The sequence below is a fragment of the Astatotilapia calliptera genome, chromosome 7 (assembly GCF_964374335.1).
Source record: "Astatotilapia calliptera chromosome 7, fAstCal68.1, whole genome shotgun sequence".
In the NCBI taxonomy this organism is placed as follows: Eukaryota; Metazoa; Chordata; class Actinopteri; order Cichliformes; family Cichlidae; genus Astatotilapia; species Astatotilapia calliptera.
In genome coordinates, this window is record NC_137428.1 from 38,045,064 (window position 1) to 38,051,520 (window position 6,457).

Below are 6,457 nucleotides of genomic sequence, written 5' to 3' on the forward strand. Positions count from 1 at the left end.
AGAAACAAAGATGTTAAAGTGATGAGACATCGTGATGCAAATTCAATTGTGTAGCTAAAGGCAACTGAAAAGTAAGCAGCAGGATTTCCTATGGATTGCTAAGGCCATAGACATATAAGTTTATATAACTGTAAATAACTCAGCCATACCAAAACCAGTGTTTGTGTTATTTTTGTAATTGTGATGAGAGCTAAAAAAATGTGAATTTAACTCACTAGCTTTTAATTGTGACTGAGTTATTGTTTTGTTCTTTGTATGTGTTTGTTCCACTTTTTACTTTTTTACTATGTGCAGCACTTTGGTCAACCTGAGTTGCTTTTAAATGTGCTTATTAACAAATTGATTGATTGATTAAAAAAAAAAACCCTCTGAAAACTTCCAAAAATGTCATCTTGAGGCAACTGTTGTGATTTGGCACCACATAAATAAAACTGAATTGAACTGAATTAAACTAAAGTGTGGTTCTTTTCCCCAGGAGTCGTAGTGCAGCTCTTTTAATGAAAAACTTGTGGCTGATGTCATTTCCCTGCTTTGGAAATTAACAGAATTCAAAATATTCACTCTTTGTTTTTTTTTTTAAATCTGTTTACTTTTTCTTCTTAATATAATGTAAACTGCCAGAAACACTGAAACAGGAAAATATGAGGAAGAAAGTTACAAAACTGCAGGCGACACACAGGCCTCATTCAAGAGAAATAATAATGAAATATTACTGTTAAATGAGTTTTGTGTCTCTGCTTCTGTCTGCTTTTACATTTGAGCTTTTATTGATAGCTGGATGGAAGCCAGACTTTGGTAGGAGATTTAGACTTTTTGGGTATAAAAACCTGTTATGTACAGAGCACGTTAGCATTTTTCTTTCCCACTATAAAAAAATCAATTAACATGATGCTATGACTTGATAATGATAACCTCAGATAATGTCATGTTATCTAATACGGCACTATTATATTAGATAACATATTATCTGACTGCAGTTTTACCTCATGAGACTGCAAATTGCTAACTGTATTTCTTTTTATGAAAGCTTATGGGAAAAGAAGCCTTTTTCCCGCTTATCTTTATTACAACGAAAAAGAAAGGAAAACACTGACGAGGATAACAACAGATTGTCATAACTTTTTATATTCAAAAGTCAAAGTCTCTTTGGTGTCCATTCAAATGGACATAAAGGTTCACAGGAAATATAGTAACACAAACCGAACTTACTGTACAGAAGTACGGCAGAAGTAGTCTTTAAAAACTCTGTACGGTAAGTTCGGTTTGCGTTTCCCGGCAGGTTTATCTCCACCTGGAAGCAAACCAAAGCACACTAATAAAATACTGATCTGTTGCTTTTATCCACGTGTTTCATTGTGATTTTTATACTTAGGTTTGTACTTTGGTTTTAAAACTGAAAAAATATTTTTATACTTTTACACCTCGTTACTGCATGTAAAGGCCCAATTATGTGCTATCAGCCCAAACTGTTACCATTACTTGTTATAATTTTGCTTTGTTAGGAAAACTCTTTACATTTAATTAAGATGTTACTTTATTTGCAGCTGGACAGAAACTGTAGAGACTTTGAAATTCCATCATATAGACTTGCTGTTAGTGTGATTTGATGCTAATAAATAAAAGAGCAGTATTTCATTAGCCCAACACACAGGGTGATCCGCGTCAACTCGCTAACGGAGTTTTGCTGCATTAATGCGGTTGTGGCGTTACTGTCATTTTAACGAGATTAACGCTGACAGCACTAAAAACATTTGATCTAACAGCTTAACCTCTTTTTAAATGCTTAAAAAGAAACATGGGGAAGTCCAACTACAAATCTGAAGTCAAGTAATAATAATAAATAAATAAGTTTGGATTAATTTGTTACTGATTTCATAAACTTTGATTCATACTTTCATACTTTGAAGTGTAGTTTAACTTGTAGGAGTAATTGTACTCAAATTTCAAACTCAGAATAAATTCAAATGGATCCTTTTTGTAAGCCAAATAATGAGATATTTTCAAATGGTGTAAGTTTTTTTTTCCCATTGCATGTTGACTAAACATCCAAACAACCCACTGTCAAATAAATCAAATCAATTTACGCTGCAGCTGATACCTGTTAACAGCTGAAACAACGGTGACACTTAGTGGAAAATATCCAACACTGCGAGTTACAGTGAAGACACATAATGCTCTGACAGGAACTTTGGTGTATGTACGCAGATTTATAAACACTACTTGATAAATAGCACTGCTAAAGTCAATGTGTTTTTGTGTTACTTCTTTGTGATAAAGAAAAATGAAAAAGTTAATTTTTTGTGCATTATTAGGTAGTGCCAAGAGCCATGGTTTCACCATCATTACCAACAATTTTCTTATCCATTTATAATAACACAATTTTAATACCCACTTATTTACTGGAGGCATGTATGCATATCTCCTTGCTTTTAAAGTATATGAAAATATATAACCATTTAATTTATGAATATTATATATGGTTGATAGATGTGACATGCAAATTTTAAAGTTCAGGTGAATAATTTCTGCTTAAAATAATGCATTCACTTCATGAATTCATGTGATTAAGTATTTTCCAAGGAATAGGTTGGGGCAGTACAAGGTGGCTCTATAGTATAGCGATTTACACATCAGATCAGTTGTACCTGTGATATCTCCTGGCAATCTGTCATGGCCCAACAATAATTATACACACTTCAGAAGATATCCCATCCTGTCCACAGTTACTGGTCTTATGAATGCAGCTTCTTGTGTCCAATTGTCCAGTCCCATAGTACGCGCTGACCATTAAGTATGTACAGTGAAGTATGTATATGTATTTAGCTGTGTCACAGCATTTCCTAATTGTACAGCAGTATTCGTTTTTGCCATTAGATGGCAGTAGAGGCCTTGGTATGTCATTTTATCCACAACAAATTTACATCCAGCGCATGGATCCAGAAAAATCCATGTTCCTCTCAGAGATGGTGGCTGTTGGATGTTCCAAGTGATTGATGTTATTAGATTGAAAAGCTGCTCACTAAGAAATGTATCGAGTTCCTTATTATGTCCCTAATTAATTACATAATGAGTTCCTTAATAAGTGTAATATCTTTAAGTAAAAGAATTTTTAGGCTGGATAGGACAGCATATAATACCCAGTGGGGCATGATCTGCTTGGTTAAGAATGGGTGATGTCTGTTTTGGTCAGACTTTTGAAATGTTTGGTCGCCTATAAAATCTGCCAACATGTATCCTCCTCTGTGGCATTGTGAAGAACACAACAAGCTTATGTTGGATCAGAATATATTAACTCATTGGTGGCAGGCCCTAATTCTCATTGAGGTCTTCCCTGATCTGGCCTAGCTTGTTGTTTCTCTGTTTCATCCTTTATCTTCATTGTCAGTACAGTTTCATGTATTTATTTCCATTTGGAGTTTTCATGCTTGTTTCCTCATCATTAACTGGGGACCCCTGCCTAATGTTGTCAATTCACTGTTAGCAGGCACCACCATCAGGGCACCATGAACAACACTTCATATCGGTTTGCTTTTTCATCTGTAAAATCAAATTGTTGTAAACTACACAACCAACTTTTTGTTGGCAAATTTGGAGCAAAAACAAATGTAATTTGTGCAGACTTACCAATTTGCAGGTGCTAATAAATTAGCATAGCATGTTAATAGCATTAACATCAACTGGCTGTGTTACCTGGGAAGCTAATTAGCCACGCATTTAATGTCAGAGAATTGAGGTGAAGTCTGAGTAAAATGACAGTGTTGTGTTGCAGTTTTAAAGTATGGGGACACAAGTTTGTAGCTTTAACCATTGCAGTTCATATGAGAAACAGCAGGAAAATGACTGATTTACTGATATTTATTCTATTTATGCTGTGATGAAATCAGAATAAGGAAGAACGAACATGAAGATAAGAGGGCAGAGAGAGCAGGTAAAATAAAATGATTAAACCCTGAAAACAAGCACAAGGTTAAAAAAAATAGAAGAATAGCCCAGACTAATATTTGGTCCAATCAAAATAGATTAATTTACTTACCCTTCTATAAGTCAAGTGAAATACAAGCCATCTTTTCATCTGACATGCAATTTTCAAGTGTTTCTTAAATTTGTCCAGGATTTTAGATTACACATAAGGCAAAAGTATGATTTCAGTGGAAGGTTAGCAGTAGTAGAATTTAATTATAATTATTATACAGTCACAGTAAATTACACACCGCTTCAAAAAATTATATTTGTACTTGCCACCCTTTACAAACTTGTAGATAGTTTTTAAATAAGATTATTCAGACTGAATCAGCCAAAGCTAACACAAAGTTCACAGACAACATGATGTTTATTGATGGTTATAGTGTGAAAGCTGGAAACATTTTCTGACTATAAACAACTAACATTTGGGCATTCAGTGTGTGTTAGCCAAGTTAACCGCAACAGAACAGTGGGAATGATTTTTTTGTTCTGAAACCTGGAAACATGTGTTCAGATGTCTCGATGAGTTCCTTGACCTGTCTGGAGTTCTTGGAGGTGTTCTTGAATACATGGTAACGATCGCCACAAGCTTCCACAATGCGCTTGAGATGAATCCGTTCACCAATAAACTGCTTCACATCACAATGCAGATTTTCTCCGTGTGTAAACAGGATGATTGTACGGTCGCTGATCCTGCCAAACTTGTTCTCCAGCTTCTCTAATATTACTGCCTCACCATCTGTGAACCGGCCCAGCTGTATCACAAGTAATATCACATGCTGCCTTGACTTGCAGTACTGCTTACACACCTTGATTTCTTCCTCATCTACGGGTTGGTCTTCGTAAAAGAAGTCTGGGGTGTCGACCACACTAACCCATCTCCCAAACATCTTTACCGTTATCTCCTGACACTTTGTGGTCACCGGTGTAGAGCTTGGGTAAGAAAAAAAATGCTGAGCTGGTCTACTCTGATGCTTTCCAGCATTCAGGAGGGTGTTTCCTGAGGCACTCTTTCCAGTCCCAGAGTTTCCCAACAGAATGATATTAAATACGTTACCCCTGCCACCTGGAAGAAATAGTAATAGCAAACAGTCAGTTATTTGGCAACAGATATAACCTGAGATGTAACAGAAAGGATCAAAACCTTATTTATCTAACCTCTTTCTGCAGATGAAGCAAACCACCATCAGCTGGACTGTCTTGGCACATTGTATTTTTAAGCAGGCAATGTCAGTTAAATTAACCCGACTGAGGTATTGTCTTCATGTATTAAGGACAATGCAGTGACTTTATAAAGCTGATGAAGCAAAGTGGGCACTGTCATGACAGATCACATTAGCTCACAGTATAAGTCTCACATAAAGTCTCACTGATTACTCAGAAAAGGAAGGTTGTTGCAGTGAAGCTGATCACGTGTGGAGAAGAGTGAAGCCCTGCTTAAAAAGTCTCCATCCTACTTTTTCTTATTATTAAGAACAATCCACCATTACAAACTGAAACCACATATTGCAAAAGAAATAAACCAGTTTTTGTCATATTACATCACCCAAACAGTTATATCTTATTAACACATATTAAATTAAGGGCACTATGTTGTTGGGAAAATTTGACAAATGTAGTATTCTGATTCTACTGGGTCATTATTTAACCACCAGGTCTAAACTATCCTTAGAATTATTATTATATAAAAGTATTCTCATTAACTTAGCTCATATGAAACACAGTTTGGATGTGTAAGAAAACAAATTGCTGCTGAGATTAATAATTGATAAACATGTATTAAATTGAGTGCCAAATCTTAAATACTTTTTATTTCTATTTAAATAGCTACAGAAATACTGTAATTCAGTCCTGAATGTATATTTGAAGTTTTTAAACTCCTGATGCTATGATATTAAACACAATACTTTTAATGTGATAGAACCATTGATGCCATGAAGTAATTAAATTAACAAGATGTCACTTACCTGAACACGTAGCTGAGCTCATCTTGGCAGCTTTCTTAATGATGTGCTGACAGTGTGCAGGTTTCAGTGGAGTATTTGAAACACCTTTGAGGCTCCTGCTGTGTATACTGAGAAAATAGATCCACCCACTAGATGGGCGGAGCGCTATCATCTACTTCACACTCAAAGAGTGGAATGCTGCTTCATTTCATTCCAACAAAAAAGTCACAGACTAAACATCAGCAAAAGAAAATCAGATTTATATTGCTGTAAAAAGTTAGATAAAACTTGTCAAATTTAATGCAATAAAAAACGTATATTTTTCTGCAGGTCCTCCAAAGAAGGATTGTTACAGTATTACTGGCCAAAGAGGTGTTGGTCAATAATACAGGCAGGGTAATTAGTTAGATAAAATGAATTCATGATTGGCCAGTTAAATCTCTCTGGTCAATGCTGTTGGCATTCTGGTTGACTCTAAAAGTACAGAAATTGCAAACTGCATCTATTTGTCCTCTCCTGTGGCTCACGTCTTCCTGTTGGTCCTTCAG

The 6,457-nt window shown here is 35.4% G+C and overlaps 1 long non-coding RNA gene across 1 annotated transcript; it reads right to left on the minus strand.

Annotated features, from left to right (window-relative positions):
* Positions 1-4,000: 4,000 nt before the first annotated feature.
* Positions 4,001-6,007, minus strand: LOC113027382 (uncharacterized). The gene is made up of 2 exons (XR_013910514.1): positions 5,931-6,007; positions 4,001-5,029 (listed from the first exon to the last, which is right to left on the minus strand). It is a non-coding gene; the product is annotated as an uncharacterized LOC113027382 (long non-coding RNA).
* Between the last annotated feature and the right edge of the window lie 450 nt (positions 6,008-6,457).